The sequence below is a fragment of the Rhincodon typus genome, chromosome 20, assembly GCF_021869965.1.
Source record: "Rhincodon typus isolate 14 chromosome 20, sRhiTyp1.1, whole genome shotgun sequence".
Lineage (NCBI taxonomy): Eukaryota > Metazoa > Chordata > Chondrichthyes > Orectolobiformes > Rhincodontidae > Rhincodon > Rhincodon typus.
In genome coordinates this window covers 19,336,340-19,355,316 of record NC_063351.1, presented here as the reverse complement: position 1 = coordinate 19,355,316, position 18,977 = coordinate 19,336,340, and the positions used below count along the sequence as shown (strand labels likewise).

Sequence of the window (18,977 nt, the reverse complement as noted above, 5' to 3'; positions counted from 1 at the left end):
CCCGAAATGTCAACTTTCCTGCTTCTCTGATGCTGCCTGGCCTGCTGTGTTCCTCCAGCTCCACGCTGCGTTGTCTCTGACTCCAGCATCTGCAGTTCTTGCTGTCTGAGATTTTTAATCGTGCCTGCATCCCATAAAACATGACTCATTTGTGGATGAAAATTCTGTCTAATTTGGCCTTGATTAGAGAATTCCTAAAACAAATGGTCCTCAGAGTAAATTCCTCCTGCTCTATATCTTAAATGAAAGACTCCTAATTCTAGATTTCCCAACAAGGGGGAAACATCCTCCCACCATTTACCCTGTAAAGCCCCTTTCAAATCTTATATTTCACCAGAACCTTATATACTTTCAGTGTGATCACCTCTATTTTTTTGAATTCTAATAAGTTTTAGCAGGCTGTGCCTAGACTTTCTTCATCCCAGGAATCAGCCGAATGAACCTTCTCTGAACTTCCATGAATCCAAATATATCCCTCATTAAATAAAGAGTCCGAAACTGTATGCAGGACTCCACTGCTCCATGAATAAATAGTGTAGTGAGATTTAACTACCTTCATATTCCATCCTCCCTACAATAAAGACCAACATTTCATTTGTCTTTAGTTATTTTCTGTACTTGCAGAATAACTTCTTGTGATTCACAGGCAAGGACACCCAGATCTCTCTGTACTGCATTCTCTCTCTGTTTAAATAGTTTTGCTTTTATTTGTCTTCCTGCCAAAATGGACATTGTCACATTTCTTTACATTATACCCAATCTGTCAAATTTAAGTATTGAAACCTCTTTATACATTATTTGTATTCTCCTCGCCTTTCTACTTATTTTTATTTTTTCACAGATGTGGGCATCCCTGGAAAGGCCAGCCTTCGTTCCCCATCTTTATCTTTGTATCTTCAGCAAACATAGCTACAATACACTTCATCCCTGAATTAGTGTAGATTGTAAATAGCTAAGAACCCAGCACTGATCATCTCTACTAGTTACAGTTTGCCAACTAAACAGGATTCATTTATGCTGGCTACAATTTTCTGTTCTTCAGCCAATCCTCTGTCCATTCTAAACATAACTCATAGAAAAAACTGAAGGGTAATGAGCTTTTTACATTGAAACCTTTTATGTGGCACCTTACTGAATGCCTCTTGTAGATCCAAGTCCACTACATCTGCTGGTTGACTTTTATTCACCATGACTATTTATCCTCTCAATGCTTTTAGGTGTCACTGGCAGGGCCAGAATTTGTTGCGTTTCAGTAGTTCTCCTTGAGAAAATGCTGTATCTTGGACTGCTGCACTGCTGTAGATAGACCCACAAACTCAAATAAATTTAGTGATTATTGACTGTTAACTGCTGACTGTTGTTTAGATTTCAAATCAGACAGATTGATTTGGAGTGGTCTGGGCATCGCCTTGAAGAATGAACCAATAAATAGCTGTCACCAATTTTGTTGAATTGAAACAGGCGAAGTGCATGCAATTGCTTGAACAAACTGTGTCTTTAAATCAGTAATATTCCAATAAATTTGTCAAACATGATTTTTCTTCCATAAAACCATGACTGCATTATGAATTTTTAAATATCCTGCTACTTCCTCCTTAACTGTCTGGAAACTCTAACTGACTATTTTCATATTTCTTGTTAGTTTACACTCATATTCCTATTTCTCTATTTTTTAGTCTTCCTTTGCTAGTTCTAAATTTTTTCCCAAATTTCTGGTCCACCATGAATCTTTGTACCATTATATACTTTTAGTTTCAATTTCATACTATCCACAACTCTTAGTTGGCCACTGAAGATGCACCCTTGATGTAGTGTCTGTCTTTCTGAATAGAATATATCCTTGTTGAGAGTTGTGAAATAACTCTCCATTTCAAGCAGCATCAAATATTTTTGATGATACAGCAGCATTGCCAGCAATATTTTCTTGTTCTATGTTCATTTCAGGTACAGAAAAAAATTGATTGTAAGTTGTTGTGTGTGATGTGCTAAAACTAAAAATAAAAAATCAGGTAGTTAAAACAGTAAGAAAGCTCTTGCATGTCAGCATACAATTTACTTCTTTTTGTCTTAGAAGCTATTTAATTCAAAGTGGGTCCATGATTATACAGTATGGAGGTTGATTGTTCAAAACAGTAAACATTGTATCCTTTGGTGAATGTATAAATTTACCAAGGCTCAATTTTACCAATTCTATGATTGCAAGCAGACTACCACTACCATGAAGCGACATGGTAAAGTTGGTGATGTTGATGGACTGCTGCATAAAAGTGTTTTTGCTGGCTGCAAGACAGATTTACACTGAACAGGTGATAAAAGAGCAGTATCAAATAAATTATTGACCAGTAGGGAATTAGGCAGAAATGTGGAGATGCAGATGGGAAAGTTCTAGTTGCGCATTTAGTGAATGAAATAATATTCAGGGAATATGATAATAATACTCATTCAAAGTGAGTGACATTCAAAGAATTGATGCTTCACTGTCATATTTTAAGAACATCACTTTGAAATTACTTCATTTTTTAATTGAGAAAACAGGAATCAGTCATCATTGCATGTATTTACCATAATATATATGTGCTATGTATTGACAAGGATAAACAAAATGGCAGCTCTATGGCCATAAATGTATTAAATTCTTTTTTCTTGGCAGAATCCATGTTAGGTTTTTGCCAGAAAACAACATCAGATACAGTTTTGATTCCTTTACAGATCTATTATTTATGAATTTTTTAATGTTATATTTATATAATATTAGATTTATACCCATACACAAAATTCTTCAACAGAAAAGTTAAATGTTCAGGTATATGTCTTTGTTTATAATTCAAATATTCTAACACCAAATATTACACCAACATATTACATGAAGAAATTGTTGTCCATTTTGCTGCTTGAGATAGGTCTTTTTATTGGTGATGTTTTGTCCTTGACCATTCAAAGCTGAGGTGAGTAATGGATCATTATTATTCAACTTTAATTTGCAGCAATATTTATCTTCAAGTGGAAGTTCATTATCCATTACTTTTATGAAAGATCACTGGTCTTGAAATGTTAACTCTCCTTTCTTTTCACAGATATTGCCAGACCTGCTGCCTTTCTCCAGTAATTTCTGTTTTCATTTCAGATTTCCAACATCCACAGTTCTTCATTTTACTTATGATGTTACCTCTTTCAGGCTGCAACAGGATAATTTCTTCTGGTTGGTTTTCTTAACCAAAAGTGCCTGAAGAATTTTCAGTTTCCTAGTGAGCAGGATAGATTTGTAATGTCTTTGCAGGATGAGTTTTCAATGAGGAGGCAGGAAAAAGGAAGTCAATTCAATTCCAATTGCGAACCCCACCCTGGCCATGAACCAGGAGCTGATTCGCATTTTTGCCAAGACAGGAGCCTGATTGAAGGTGGGACAGATCTACCAGGGAATTAGTTATCAGGAGAGCAGAAATGGAGGCAAGACATGTTCTGACCTTACTCTCATCTGTGAATAATTTTAAACATTCTATCCCATCAGCCAGCTAACCTCACTGGATATGTTATGACACACCTCTGGACCAAGAAGGACTTGAACCCAGGTGTTCTTCTCCAGAAATAGGGACACTTCCACTGCACCACACAGATGCCCCCAGCCACTCTAAAATCTTAGTACATTGGTTAAGGAGCTCTTGATAGACTGCTTAATTATATAAATACACCTCATTAACAATCCAGGCCACTTATTCTACAACTGTACTGACCTAATTTAGTCAAGAAAAATCCACTTTCTTTATGGTGATTTGGAATTTCCAGTGTTTTCTCGGGGGAGTTAATGTGACAAGTTGGTTACAGCTGCAAAGGGCACCAAAGGCCAGATAATGAAGTGCGAGTGAATGCTTATCGCTCATTTACTTTTGTTATGTGAGAAGGAAATCACCTTAAGAGGCACTCAAAAGCAGTAGGCCAAAGGTGCTCATCAGTTGAAGGATTGAGAGACATAACAACAACTCGCAACTATATAGCACCTTTTAATGTGGAAAAGTGTCTCAAGACACGTCACAGAGGCATTTAGAAGAAAGGACTGAACCAAAGGAGATATAAGAAGGGAGTGAACAAAAGCTTAGTAAAATATGGGGAGGGTTCGAAAGAAGAAGGAGGAAATCATAGACTACTCCAAGTGGCTGAAGATGGGAGGAAGTGAGTGCAGACTGCACAAAAATAGAAATTCAGATGAAAGTAAAGTTTGGAGTTGGTGGAAAATTTGAGGGCAAATGGAAGGTACAGAAAGGGAGAAACCACTGATGCTATTTCAACTTGGAGATGGGAAATTTTAACTTGAGGTGTTGGAGTAGTGGGAAGCAAAGGAGGACAGAATGGACAAGAGTGATTTTAGTCTATTACAGCTATCTCTGATTGCCATCTCTGTGGTGGTGTAAATATAGTTGTTTAATAATGCCTAATGGCATTGAGTACATGTTAATCTTTCTTAACTCTGGCAATGAGCACAGGATGGATTTTTTTTTTTACACTTTGTTTGAGAATTAAGGACTGAAGAAAATTGAGAAACACGTTTTGCACTTTTGACATGAATATTGAGGAAGTTTGAAAGATTGTTCGGTGTGCAGGTTTTATTCAGGTACACAATGTGTCAGCATGGTACATAATTGAGAACTAGCTTCTGAGACATATTTGGTGACAATGTGAGCATTCACTCCTAACAGAGGACTTGCATATTTACAGACAAAGGTTACAGATCTGTCTGGAAGAAAATGATATAGTGATAAGGCTTAATTTTTTTTTTCTCCTCATGATGGAGCAAGCTTCTTTTGAAGGGAGATCTAACCAGTGTTAACTAGGAGTCCCCAGTACTATGAACTATTCGGATAGAAGGAGATTTGGACCAATATTATGGCAAGACTAGGAATTAAATTGCACTGAGAATTGCATTCCATGCAAGGAAGCAATTGGCAAGTGGGATTATCGTAGATTACATTCTTAAATAAAAATTATGCAGGTACAGGGAAACTTAGAAACTAGCCTTAGAGAGAAGTACATAGAAGCGTGAAGAGCAACAAAGTCCAAGCCTGGTGAAGATAGATTCAGTTCTAGCCACTCAGTTGCCTTTGAATTGCTTGAAATACACACAAATATCATGTTAGTCTCCACCGGAGATGCTGGTAAAGAAACTCATTACGGATGCATGAGGCTTGGTGTGGGGTAGAACATGAGCTGAAGATACAGTTTATAAAGAATGAAATGTTGACCAGAAGACCATTGGTATATCCAAATTTGAAGGTGAGAAATAAACATGGTTCTGGTGCAGAATAGCTGAAGGAGGGATGGAGCTCAACAATGTTGACCAGTTTGCTGACTATATTTGTGTGTTGGATTTGAGCACATCTTTGAGTATTTCTAAAAAAAATACATACACCTTTATTCCAGCCATGCTGCTACTTCCAGGAATGCAAGACAGAAAACTGATATAAGTGTGAAATAATACATTTGATGCATAATTAAGTGCATTCAGTCTTGACAGTGCAGAAATAAGTCCTGTTCCCTGCACTCGCCAAATGTTACAACTCCAGGGATAGTCAGAAACTCCTGTGATAGTTTTACAAGATTACAAGAGGCCGTAGAAAGGATAATCTGGCTCTGCTTCCCATCTCTATCCAAAGATCCCTGCTAGAAAGAAGTTGTTCAAATCTGGAGCAAATATTGGTAAAATAATTTGGTAAAAGCATTTAATCTCCCAGAGCTAACACATTATCATAATTACTTCAAATGCAGATTGAGTGGGTGTAGGGAGACAACATAATATTGAAAACAGAAAATTGTGTTGAAGAAATGTAAAGGGATTTGGAGAATTAAAGGAAAGTGAATTGGAATACAGGGAGGGATAGGAAGATAGAAAAGCAAGATCAATCCTCCTTTCATGACCATCTGAGTACACACTGAGTGGTGGATTTCTAAAGGATCATCTGGCATTGTTGTCAGTAAGGCATGCCTGTGTCTTATTTATGCCGGCAGATCAGCCACTGTCTCTCTTGGGAATTGGAGCCTTTGCACGCATCGATCCTCTGTCAAAGTGAGGCCTGTGCACCTCTGCTTGCTGATCTGGGTGTAATGCAAATCCACAGGTTGGCACATGATATCAGTGGTATATTCTGACCTCTCTAGACCAGTGCTCATTTCTACAACAGAACTGAATTAGTGGAGGATCTCATTTCAGAATTAAATTGTTTGATTGAAAGATACAGAAATCACCATAAAATTATTCATTCATACTGTAATTTTCAGGAAATTAAAGTGAACCAGAAAATAATGTCACTGTGCCTTAACTTTAATATTCAAATCCTGTGCAAAATGCAAAATCATCAGAAATCTGGATTACCAGACATCGGTGGGTGCAAGAGGGATTATACAGATGTATACAATGGAGCAAGAAAAAAAGTTTAGCTGTGATCTGCTATGGTTGTATAATTAGTTAATATTCATCTCCTCAACTCTGACATGAAGGGCTAATACCCATATCCCACTGCAGGCCAACATCTTCAAACAGAAGTAAAATTGAGTATAGGGATGCTAAAGAGAATGAAATATGATTATTCCTCAGTCTTAGAAGTGTTATAGTTGGATAGAAGCACTAAATGTTGTGCTTACAAAAACACTGTACTCATGACAGGGGTCATTTGTGTCCTTATACATTCATAAGGCAGTTTAACTGCAGTTTATAACAGGAATCAGTGCATACAGAGTGAAATAGTAATTGTCAACAGCATTATCTGTGATGACTATTCTTGTTAATTTCAATAAACTGGAGTTGAAATTTAAATTAAGTTTGGCCTAGACTGAAGGATGGTACTAGACCCTTCTGAAGAAGGGTCTAGGCCCAAAACGTCGGCCTTCCTGCTCCTCGGCCTGCTGTGTTCATCCAGCTCTACACCTTGTTATCTCAGATTCTCCAGCATCTGCAGTTCCTACCATCTCTGAAGGATGGTACTCCTCTCCGACTGCAAACCTTAACACCAGCGTAAAACATTTGAACAACATTTAAACTTTCAGAATTTATGGCATTTGACAATACAAACTAGTCTTAACTTCAGCCTTAAATTGCTCAGATAAGATACCAACATACCTGGAGACTTCACTGAAACATGAACATATTACACTGTGCATTCTGTTTAAGGACCTTAGTCTTACCTAAGACCATAGAGCGTGCACACTTTTTGTACCATTCATTAGACTTTCTAATTACATTAAAATTCCAGCTTTACAGGTTTTCCAGTATGTCAGTAGATTAATTGAGCAGATATATTAAGAGAAATTTATTGGTTGATTTTGAGTCATTTTACCAAAGGGGTGCTCAAGCATGCAGCTTCCACACTCTGAAAGATCAATTAAAATCTAACAGCTGCTCACTGTTAACATGTTAAACCATGATCGACAGATGGACAACTATTCCCACTGCTGGAATTAATTATTCCATATTGATTAGCAGTTGTTTTGAAGTCTTTTGAAACCTTTGTGTTTGTGTTTCAATAGTGTGTATGTGTGTGTATTGGTTTGTTCTTTAGTTTCCCTGTAAGTTGCTAATTATATTTCAGGCACATCTAATTCATGAAAACAATTTCACATTTTCATTTCAAGTCATTAAATAGTCCTTTGAGAATGCAAAGTGTGATATTTTGTGAGATGTGCTGAGCTTTGTTCGAAGCTTCTGCAATTTCTTGCAATCTTAGAGCAGCTCATTAAACCGAAGCAGATGATAAAACAATGCAATAAATTACTTTTAAACTAATTTGCATCACCGAGTGGGAACAATAAGTTATGCAATAAGAGGCTATTTCTCTGTCCATTTTAAGAGTTTTGTGTGACAATGACATGTTTAATGCTTTGGGGATATTAAAGGCCTGATCATTATGTATAACAATGTGATAAATACATCGTTTTCAAACATATTGACCTGTCCCTCCACATAATGACCAGACCAATTGTTTTCTCATAAAGCAGTAACTCTATCACTAATGTAATGCAATGCAATGCAGATTGCTAAATTTCTTAACTGACATAGAAAATACGTTTTCCATGTTTCCGAAATGGCATGCTTAGGGTTCTGAAAGTTAGTGTAGGATTTCAGTGTGCCTAGTTGTCTTTTTATCCCATTGAAAGTTTATAATTCTTCCCTCTCTCAAATTTTCCTGTTTGCTGCATGGGGCATGGACTCATGTTTCAATACAGGCCTCGCCTTCAGAATCTCAACTGAGTTGCCAATTTCTTGTGAATTTCAACGGTCAATGTAGGCAGGCTTTTGGCATGTGGAAAACATCCTGTTCAAGCTTGACCCTACTGTCACTAAATGTCCATTTCCAGGGCTAATCAGAAGCAGAAATTCTTTTTTGTTCCTCCAGTACCTCCTCCCTCATTCCAGCTAACTCCAAAAGGATGAAAGGATCAAGCTCAAAACCTTCCTTATCAGGTTGGTTTGACATATAAGTAATAATGACCTTGCATACCTTGCAGTAGATATGCCAAACTATTTGGCAAGCAATCTGTTTCACACTAGTTCTATTTTTATTCATTTATTTAAATTAGCTATGTGTTCATGTAGATTTTTTAAGAACAATAAGTAAAGGTATTTTGGCCAAAGCTATCTCCTGATGTCATCTTAAATGGAGCCAATGATCAGAGTTAGTATTAATACTGGTCCACCAAGCTCATCTAGCCTTCTTGCATCAAGGTTTTCTTTTTAAGCAGCACGAAGTTTACAGCTTAAACAATGGTAGATAGAGGATTTCACTTTTTATAAATATGATTTTATCATGACTGGTATAACACTAATATAATTATTATAATTAATATTATTTAAATGACTTCATAGATCACTGTACTTAAGTTAGGTTCTATGCTACCTACAGACGTTTGTCAGCATTATGTAAAATGCTCTATGCATGATGTACTTAGCAAGTAGCCCACAAAGAGACACAGCAGGAAGAGGGAAATTAAAATGTACAGTGGGCCTATTGACTTCCAAATGTTTTAGTTGTGGACATGTATGTTGAGAAAAATTACAAAGGATTCTAGAGAAAGTAGAACTTCAACAGTGGCCAGCTACAGGAAAGTGTGAAGAAAGCATTGCATGCCAAAGAAGTAGAGATACAGCAAGTCAAACTTATAAGTCAAAATAATAGTTAACCCTGCACTTCTAATGTGAAATATTAAAATATTTGTCAAGACAACCCCATATTTTTTTCAGTCATTTTGCTGCTAGTAAATTACTAACTTCCCTTTCACTTCCCAATCTGTACTGAAGACATTGATCTTTTCATTGGTATGGATACAATTTCAGTGGTGTGAATGCCCTTTGTTAGCTTGCTCAAATGACCGTTATAAATGGCCATTATTTATGTGACAGACTGTTCCACCGAGCAATCCATCACAACTGAGTCCAAAGCTGTCCTCATCTGACAGTTGTGTACACAGGCTTCTAGAAGGTATCACATAGAGTGAGCAGGAGTGGGAACCTGGGTCCGGATTCCTCATATTCATCAGAGCATCGGGAATTATTGTACTGTGGACTTCTGGCTGTGGTCACCCAACAGCCTGAATCAGGGATTGAATTTTGGACCCTCTGGGCCTAGATAAACTCACTGAACCATCCATTGCACGTGCGTGAAGATTTTTCTTGACAGATATTGAGTATAATATTACATTTTAAAAAAAAACTTATAGAGTGAGTCTGTATTTAAAAGTTGTCAGGATTCCCGGAATTGTTCAGAGAGAATGAAGATGTGACTTAGCTCAGTCAAGATATTTTTCATATTACCACTATTTAGTATCTTGTTTGCATTAAATATCCTTGAAAATTATACATCTTTCGGGTTCGTGTTTCTTGGTTAATAATACTTAAAATCACCTGGTGCTGGTTTTGATAGCAGCAATTATGTGAAGAAAATAAATAGTGTTATAGCAGCAAAGAAAAAAAAAGATGCAACATATTACAAGTACATTTGTACGCAAGTTATTCCACTTGGATTAGATGTTACTAATTATTCTTGTAAGCAGATCTTTCTGTTTTATAATCCAGCATTTCTTTATCTGCCAAATATCTAGACAAATGATAATCAGAGATGGTTTACCATCTTTCTGAAAGTACTGAAAATATCACATGATAGAGTTTGAATGTATAGGTCACCTGGCTAAGAGCAAAGGCTATAAAGCAACAAATAATCTGACGCTGGACAGAATTCAGTGTAATGTAATACATGACCATTAGCATTGTCTGTAATATATCAAAGTAATTAAAACGTTCTCAACTAAACTAGTTGAGCTAAAAAAAAGGTTCATTTCTTAAGTGCTGAATCACTGTCTAACCTCTCTGCAGGCTACAAACTGTGGATCGATGAGTGAAGCACAGGTATCCCAATATAGAACAACCCTTACAGCAATGTCCATCAAACTGATTGCAAATAATTATTGGTCTTCCTCTGTGTCTTCACCCTAGACATAGTTGTCAATCAGGAGTCAGTATCCCCAGGCTCCAGGATATCAATCATGTAGGACATTTAGGAAATGAATGACATGAATAGTTTCACTGATCTGTGTCAAATGCTTGGAATAACTTGCCAGACTGGTCCTCTTTTATGTGCAGTGGTCACAATAAAGTCCTCTGTACAAAGGATCTCCAAAGGTGCCTTGCTCTTAGGTGAGAATATTTGTCATACAGTAATTCAGTTTGCAGAAGACAACTGCAGTAACTGATCTTAATCTTTTATGTACAATAAAAGGTTACAGACATATATTTTTGCCTAATGCCCTTAATAAATTCAATTTCAGTACTTGTATCAAACCGCTGTCACTACAGTCACTGTCTGAGAATTTTATTAAAGTTGTTTAAAGTCTGTAGAATTAACATTGCTGTGTTCGCTAGTCTTAAAGCAAAATAAATTGAGTGAAGAATGTTGAGGGAAAACATCAGTGGATGATTTACTCATCTTTTGTAATGTTCAAAATATTCCCACAACTCTGTTAAAGGAATTTGAAATACTAGCAAGGAGTGACAAAGAAGGTTGTTTTCTTTAGAAAAAAAGCCTTGTTCAATGTCATAAATGAATTCCTGCATCAAAAAGTGGGTCTTTTACTCCAGATGGAATCTAAACTTAATGGTCAGTAATGCCTAACAGTGCTCTACTCCCCACAATCTTATCATCCACTAATTTCAATACATTGAGATCTGCTGAGGTGAAGGGTCTCTCTGCAATACATTTAATAAATATTAAATGTTTAACAAATGGAAAGATGTCAAAATGTGGCTGCAGTTGTGGTCAGAAAGCCTGCTGAGCAAAGTTGTGGATCATGGAACAGGAGAGGCAGTCTCAATTTGCATTTAAAAAAAGCTTAAGGATTGAAAACAGCAAGTTATGTTGATTATTTTTTCAGATAATTGGAGGATAATAGACTGACCATTTCCCAATATTCAATGCTGAGCCAACTAGTCTGTATGTGTGATCTTTCTATAAATGCTAGTCTGGAATTCCCCATTGTTTTTGTGTTCTGCTATTATGTCCAGGAAGGGTACTTGGTTGTTGTTCTCTTTGTCTTTGGGAATTTTATCCTGGTAAGGATGTTGTTTATGTGTCGCTGGCTTTCTTCTAGTGAAGTTTCTTCACACATACGGACCAAATACTCAATTACACGAGCAACCACCCCAACACCCACAAACGGAGCTGCATCAGGACACTATTTAAATGGGCCACAACACATTGCAGCAACCCAGAACTACGCAAAGCAGAACAGGAGCACTTGTACAGATTCTTCAAAAGAATTGGATACCAGAAAAGCACAATCTGCCGTTACCTCCGAGACAGACCACAACGGGAAGACACAACACGACCAAACTCACTAATCACCTTACCATACATCAAGGACATTTCAGAGACGACTGCAAGACTACTCAGACCCCTAGGTATCAGAGTAGCCCACACACCGACAACGACCCTACGACAGCTACTGATGAACGTAAAGAATCCCATACCCAAAACCAGCAAAACTGGGGTAATTTACAAAATACCATGCAAGGACTGTGAGAAACACTACATAGACTAAACCAAAAGAAAACTGACCATATGGATACATGAACACCAACTCGCCACCAAGAGACATGGCCAATTCTCACTTGTCTCACTATACACGGACAACGAGGGACACAAATTCGACTGGGACAACACATCCATAATTACACAAGCCAAACAGAGACATGCCATTTTCTGGAGGCCTGGTATTCCAACCGGAACACCATCAACAAACACATTGAATTAGACCCTGTGTACAAACCACAGAAAAAACAGAACAGGAAGTAATACCAACCACCCCAGCAAACCGAGGCGTATAAATAACAAGCAGGACAGGACACCGACACTTCACCAGAGGCGCACTGACTACGTTACCTAGCACGGTGACGAAACGTTTGCAATGAAACCCACCGGCTCGGTGAGTATGTCTACAATCTCAGAAGAAGTACTTGTCTGATCTAAATGTAGATTAGTGCATGGTAGCAATAAGTATAAATTATATTGGTTAGTTTGGTATAAGGAGAGATGGTGGTGTCGTGTATTATCACTGGACTAGTAATCCAGAGACACATGGGTTTGAATCTCACTGCAACAGATGGTGAAATTTGAATCAATGACAATCTGCAATTAAACGCTCATCTAGTGTTGACCATTATTGCAAAACTCATCTGGTTGTACCCACAGCAACGTGCCTGACACTTGTTTGCTCTCTGAAATGGCCCCAGCAAGCCAGTCAATTCTTTATTTTAATTGACTTATGGGATGTGGGTGTCACTGGCTGGGTCAGCATTTATTGCCCATCCCTAGTTGCCCTTGAGAAGATGCTGGTGAACTCACTTGAGGCTTCCATTGTGCGCAGTGATAACTACAATAACGAATAACCTGCTGTTCCGAACAAGACTTACGGCAAACATTTTGCCATTTTGTGGATTCAACTGTGGTATCAATGTCTGGTACAATAAAGAGTTCAATCTTGCATGTTCTCACTATTAACAATTCTGATGGTAATAAGACACGCTGGAGTGAGGTCGACCAGTACTTTAACAGAGATCTGTAAAAGTTTGAGTTTTCCTTCAAAAAGGGATTTGACCATCTTGAACCCATGCCTCTGGTTCTCCATTCAGTAGTGAGTTTTTCAGTGATTTTCTTATGTGTTTGATTCCAGAAGCAACTGAAAATTGGCTGAAAGACTCAGCTGTAAACTGTGGTCTATTGTCTGATACAACCACATCATGGATCCCATGTGTATTGAACATTTCAACAAGACTTGACAACTGCTCCTATTGTGGTAGTAAATAGGTTTTTCATTTCCACTGTGAAAAGTAGTCAACAGCAGTAAGGTAAGACCTTCTGTCAAACATAAATAAGTCTATTCCCCTTGTTCGCATGTTCACTACATAGGATAAGTAGTGGAGATCAATGGCTCTCTGTGTTCAGCGCTGTGAATAGCACAGTTTCACAGGCAGCTATTGGATTCTCAATAGTGTTTGAGATCCTTGGCCACCACACCAGTGCCCAAACCCAGGCTCTCCACTTGGTAATTCTCAAGTGTCGCTGGTATTTCTTGTCTAGGATATCTTTCCAATTCATTTTGGTTAGGGCAACCTATTCCTCATGAATAAGCTAAAGACTGATTCACATATTTCTAAACTTTTACCTTCTGGAGTCACCTCTCATTTCTAATCTGTGTTTGTGAGTTGCATTTTAGTAGCTAATGTGCTTAATTCCTTTTACTCAAGGCTAAACAGACTTCTTTTAAAACACAAACATATTTGAAATGGGAGAAGATATCCAAAAAGCCAGGGATCTTTTCTATTAAATTAAACTTGCTGCCATCAACTGAGGGAATGGTTGGGTACAGAAGGCAAAATCAGTTCACCCATCCTCACCTGGGGACACATGCATGTGGGGATATCCCATTTGGAATCATAAAAACCCTTGCCTAGGGACTGGTCATGACAAAGCAATACCAATTATAGACAAGGTGATCGATAGTCCTAATCTTTTATGGCATAGGAACCCAAATAGTTCACACCTGCTTTCAGCCCTTTAAATGGTCTTTTGGACATTTCTGCTCAATGAAAGCAAAACAGACTTTTAGAAATATTACTTCAAAAGCATCTTACAGGAAGCACCCTTTTCTATATACAGATTCTCTTTCTCTATCCTGACCAATTGATTCCATTTTCCTGCCCAATGTGTCCTAACAAATTGATTTTGGTAACAGAAAAAACCATCGTCTCTACTACAGGTACTACTGTGGCTGCATATATTCTGTTTGCAGGAGGTATTGCAGCAAGTGGCCAAGATTTCTCCAACAGCAACTCCCAAATCTGCAGTTTTCACCACCTAAGACAAGAATAATGGATATAAGTGAACACCATCATCTCGAAGTCACCCATCAACCTAATTTGGACAAGTATTACTGTTTCTTCATTGTTATTGGGTAAAGACCCTGGAACTCCCTCCTGCAATATTCATGGAGCACCTTCACCACATGAACCATGCAACTCAAGAAGGCCAACTACTCCTTACCCTAAAGGTAGGCCATAAAGAATAACTATTTTTAAAAGCCCTCTGTAAGGTTTTAATGCGATCCAGATTCCTTTTTGTTTCCTATAGTGCTATAAGACATTTTACTTTCCTTTAATGTTTTACATCTCTGTTTCATCTATTGAATTTTATTTTAACCAAGGAACAAAATAGAAGTGTCCAAGTGGACTTGATCTGGGAAAATATGTGGCTTTATGGTCATTGCTCTGTATTATATACCCTGCTTTCCTCTGAATGTTCTAGTCCAGTGTTTTGTTTACATAGTTCTCTTTCCTGAAGGACATACACTAAAATCCCACAGTCGAAATAATAAAGCCAAGTGATTTGCCATTACTTTAACCTCATCCTTGAATGTGGAAAACAAAAGCAGTTTCAAGGTCACTCTGTGGCACAGTGCCTCAGTGTTCCAGCATACCACACAACAGCAAGTTCAACTTGCCACATGCTGAGTTACCAAGCTTAAGAGGGCCGTCAGAGGTTATGGAGATATTCATGGTCCAGAACATTTAGTTATTTGGAGTAAGAACAATTATGTATTGATGATTAAATATCATGGGGCAGTAATTGACTTTAGCCAAGACCATGTAATTAGTTTTTAAAAATGACATTGCTGTATTTAGGAAGAAGGCCACAAAAGATGCTATAATATTCTACAATATGTACAGTACTTAGAAAATTGCTATATGTTTTTGTTGGTTCCAGTAACCACTTAATACTCTGCTGTACGTCCAAATCAATTGAAGTACAGAGGTGTAGTGTTTTTATGATGTATTATCAGACAGAGACTGCTATGCTGCAATGTGTAGACCATGTATCATCAATGTAGACAGGTAAAGTTACATACTTAATTGTTAGCATGAAACTGATACTTTATAGCTAAACACTGATGAAACAAATTCCAGTATTATTATTACCTGTATGTGTTTGTCTGAATAAACAATTCAAATCTATGAGACATTGACAGAATCACCCAGACATCTGAGCAGAGGCACTGTTCATTGACTGCACTGATGAGTTTAACCAGCAGGATTGCCTGCCACTCCAACTCACTTGTTCTTTTGCTGCAGTAGAGGCACTGAGTAAGAGTGCTGTCCATCTTGTGGAAATAAAACCCAGTGAAGGGAGCTGCAATGAAATTGTGCCTCCTGCTTACCAGTCAGGTAAGCAGTCTCAATGACTAATACCTTCAACACAAAATACAATATGTGGATGTGACTAACTTGTTATGGGAGAAAGTAAACAACTCAATGAACAAAGGCAAAACTGTGCCTGGCAATTATTTTAAGGGTTGCCTAATACTGCTGATATAGCTTGAGATACCACTGATTGTTTTATTCCTTGAAACTAATTTCAACAATTAACATATGCCTGTCACTATCGTATCATAGTGCACTAAAACAATAGATGTCACTTCTTCATGTTTTCAATGTCAATATCAAGTGCCTTCAGGTCAATATAGTATTTCTGCTGGAATAAGATGGTTTCCCTTCTCTCTTAACCTCAAAAGGGAACCACATTCTCCACCAGTGTAAGCTCAAAAAACATGTTCTACAGCAGCTCTCTTTGTGACCCAATGACTGCGCCTTCTATATTAATGTCTGATCAGGAAGAGTTAATATGATGGCCAGAATAAAAACTGAAAATACTCAACAGGTCTGAAAACATCTATAGAGAAAGAAACAAGAGTCCCTGTTTCAGGTCAGTATGTAAGTTGGTAAGGCCAATATTAGTGCTGTCCCAGAGGGACAGATCCTCAATACTGTACTACGTGGTGAGGGATGCAGTGAAGCTTGGAACAGCTACCACAATGTCCCATTGGGAAAGACCATCTAATGTCTTTCAGTTATAATGCACTAAGGGCCTGGTGTAGAGAAGTAAGCAGGCTTCTGGAACCCCTCAGATTGTATGCTTGATATAAAATGCACATTATGAATATCAAGAGTATTGCAATTGTATTGAGGCTCCTCAGAATTCTGTATAGATGAAGATTGAATTGTATTACATTTTCTGTTTTCAGTCTGAAATGTTTTAGCATGTACTTTTATTAATTTTATGTATAATGTATATTCTGGGGAACAAGTATACATGGAAGTCAGTTGAAGCCATGGTTTGGTTTGGCTGTGATTTCATCCCTCCCAATGTCAAACAACTATCTTTATCTCCCTGAGTAAGCACTTTTGTTTTGAGATTTTCAAATGCTGTTTGATGTTTTGGAGTTACGCCATAGGATGTTCTTGTGAGGAAAAGTAGTCTGAGTCATGAAAAATTATCTTAATAATAAAACAAACCTGTCAATTTAGTATTTGCCTCCAGAACAAAATTGGAAACTGAAAACCTTTTGACTTTAAGGAAAGATTTCTCCTGTGCTGTTATTGCAAGTTCATTCTGGTTGCAGTGTTTGGCTTATATTCTTTCTCATCATATCTTTTAAAACTAACCTCACACGGTTGTTGGGGGGGTGAAATGGTTCTCTGAGTGATTTCTTTACAAATGACAACAGGATGTGAAATTGCTGAGAATAGTCAATTGCCTGACCTCCCAAATCAATGTGATACAGTGACCTTTGTTAGTTGAAAAAACAGCACAGCGAGAAAGATCCACACCAGCATCAATGCCCACACATACACAAACAACACCTGTTGCAATTGTCTGTGTCTAATAACATTGCCTCAAAGTCATCATTTAAGTAATTACTGTATGCTCACCACTTTAATAATTACTGTATGCTTAAATCTACCATAGAATGGAAGCTAGTTAATTCTGGAGCTAGTGGCACAAATTCTCAGTACAATCTTCAGTATCTCGCTCTTACCGAATGAGAGACTTTTAAGGAGAAAATGTTTCCAAATCATGTCCCTGAAAGAATTATATTTCAAATTGACTTTTGATTAAAAAAAGGTCTCCTGTATGAGTGATACAAATTTACTGTCTTTAAGATGAGTTTAATATTGCTGTACATTTACTGGTAAATCATTAATTGCTAACACCAAGCAATAGTTGAGACTCAGAAAGATCACAGCATTTACCAGAATGCAGTACTACACTGACAACATCCTAAGTGTGTTGAAAAAGGTTAAACCATCAAATAATTTGGAAAGTGATGGTATAAATTGTGGTGGATAATACAGTAAGTCATAACATCATAGCATTGTGACAGCACAATGTGCCCATGCCAGGTTTCTACAGGATTAGTCTTACTCCACTGCACTCCACTGCTTTTTTTCCTCTCACGCTGCATGTTTTTCTCTTCAGGTAATTATTCAATTCCATCTTGAAGGCCATGATTTTATCTATCTCCACCACACCTTAGGTAATGCATTCTACATTATACCTGGATGCATCTCCTATCTGGATGCATCACAGCGTGGTTTGGGAACTGCTCTTCCCAAGACTACAAGAAACTACAGAGAGTCATGAACACAGCCCAGTTCATCACACAAACCAGCCTTCCATCCAGTGATTCCATCTACACTTTCCACTGCCTTGGCAAAGCAACCAATGTAATCAAAGACCTCTCCCAGCCTGGTTATGCTCTCTTTCACCTTCTTCCCTTGGGCAGAAGACATAAACATTTGAATACATATGCGAAGAGATTCAACAACAGCTTCTTCCCCACTGTTATCAGACTTCTGAATGGATCTCTCAAGTTTTAATTCTGATGTCTCTCTTTCTCTGACCTGTCCCGCAGTTCTAACACTGTATTCTGCACTCTGTTTGAGCTGCTACACTTTGTATGGTACAATCTGCCAGTATAGCACGCAAAACAATACTTTTCACTGTATCTCGGTACATGCGACAACAAAAAGTCAATCAATCAATCAATCAATCAACCTACTCTGTATAAAAAGGTATTTTTCACTCATGTCACCTTTGCTTCTTTGCTGATCCCTTATACCAGTGTCCTCCGAATCCTGGCCCAGTCACCAATAGGAACAGTTTCTCCCTATCTATTCATTCCTGACTGCTCATGATTTTGAACACCTGTATCAAATCTCATCCAAAACTTCCTAAGAAAAGTTCAGCTTCTCTAGTCAAGGTAGGGAACAATTAAAGTGGATATCAAACACAGGCCTAACAAGGTAAAACAGTCCTTCAACAACAGGCTAAATATTGATATACCAGGCCTCGGTTTCCCCGAAATTGCTCAGTGTAATTGGATGAGATCAAGTTTAAGTGTGAGGAATGGAGCTGTACGAAAAGACTGAATTTGAAAGACACCATGTCAAAAAAGGGTTTCAGAGATAGTAGGAACTGCAGATGCTGGAGAATCTAAGATAACAAGGTGTAGAGCTGGATGAACACAGCAGGCCAAGCAGCATCAGAGAAGCAGGAAGGCTGACGTTTTGGGCCTAGACCCTTCTTCAGAAAATTTTCCTGCTTCTCTGA

At 37.8% G+C, this 18,977-nt stretch overlaps 1 protein-coding gene and 1 long non-coding RNA gene across 3 annotated transcripts in view; both read left to right on the top strand.

Annotated features, from left to right (window-relative positions):
• pwwp2b (PWWP domain containing 2B) overlaps positions 1 to 13,222 on the top strand; it is an 87,869-nt gene extending 74,647 nt beyond the window's left edge. Inside the window, exon 4 of one of the 2 annotated variants that reach the window (XM_048608848.1) lies at positions 13,204 to 13,222. The gene's annotated coding sequence lies outside the window, so the exon portion shown is untranslated. Of the gene's footprint in view, positions 1 to 11,622; positions 11,641 to 13,203 lie in introns of those variants that run through there. The other variant, XM_048608851.1, reaches the window with a different exon arrangement.
• Positions 13,223 to 13,990: 768 nt separating this feature from the next.
• LOC125485564 overlaps positions 13,991 to 18,977 on the top strand; it is a 34,133-nt gene continuing 29,146 nt past the window's right edge. Inside the window, exon 1 of the long non-coding RNA XR_007264274.1 lies at positions 13,991 to 14,580. This is a non-coding gene — a long non-coding RNA (uncharacterized LOC125485564). The remainder of the gene's footprint in view (positions 14,581 to 18,977) is intronic.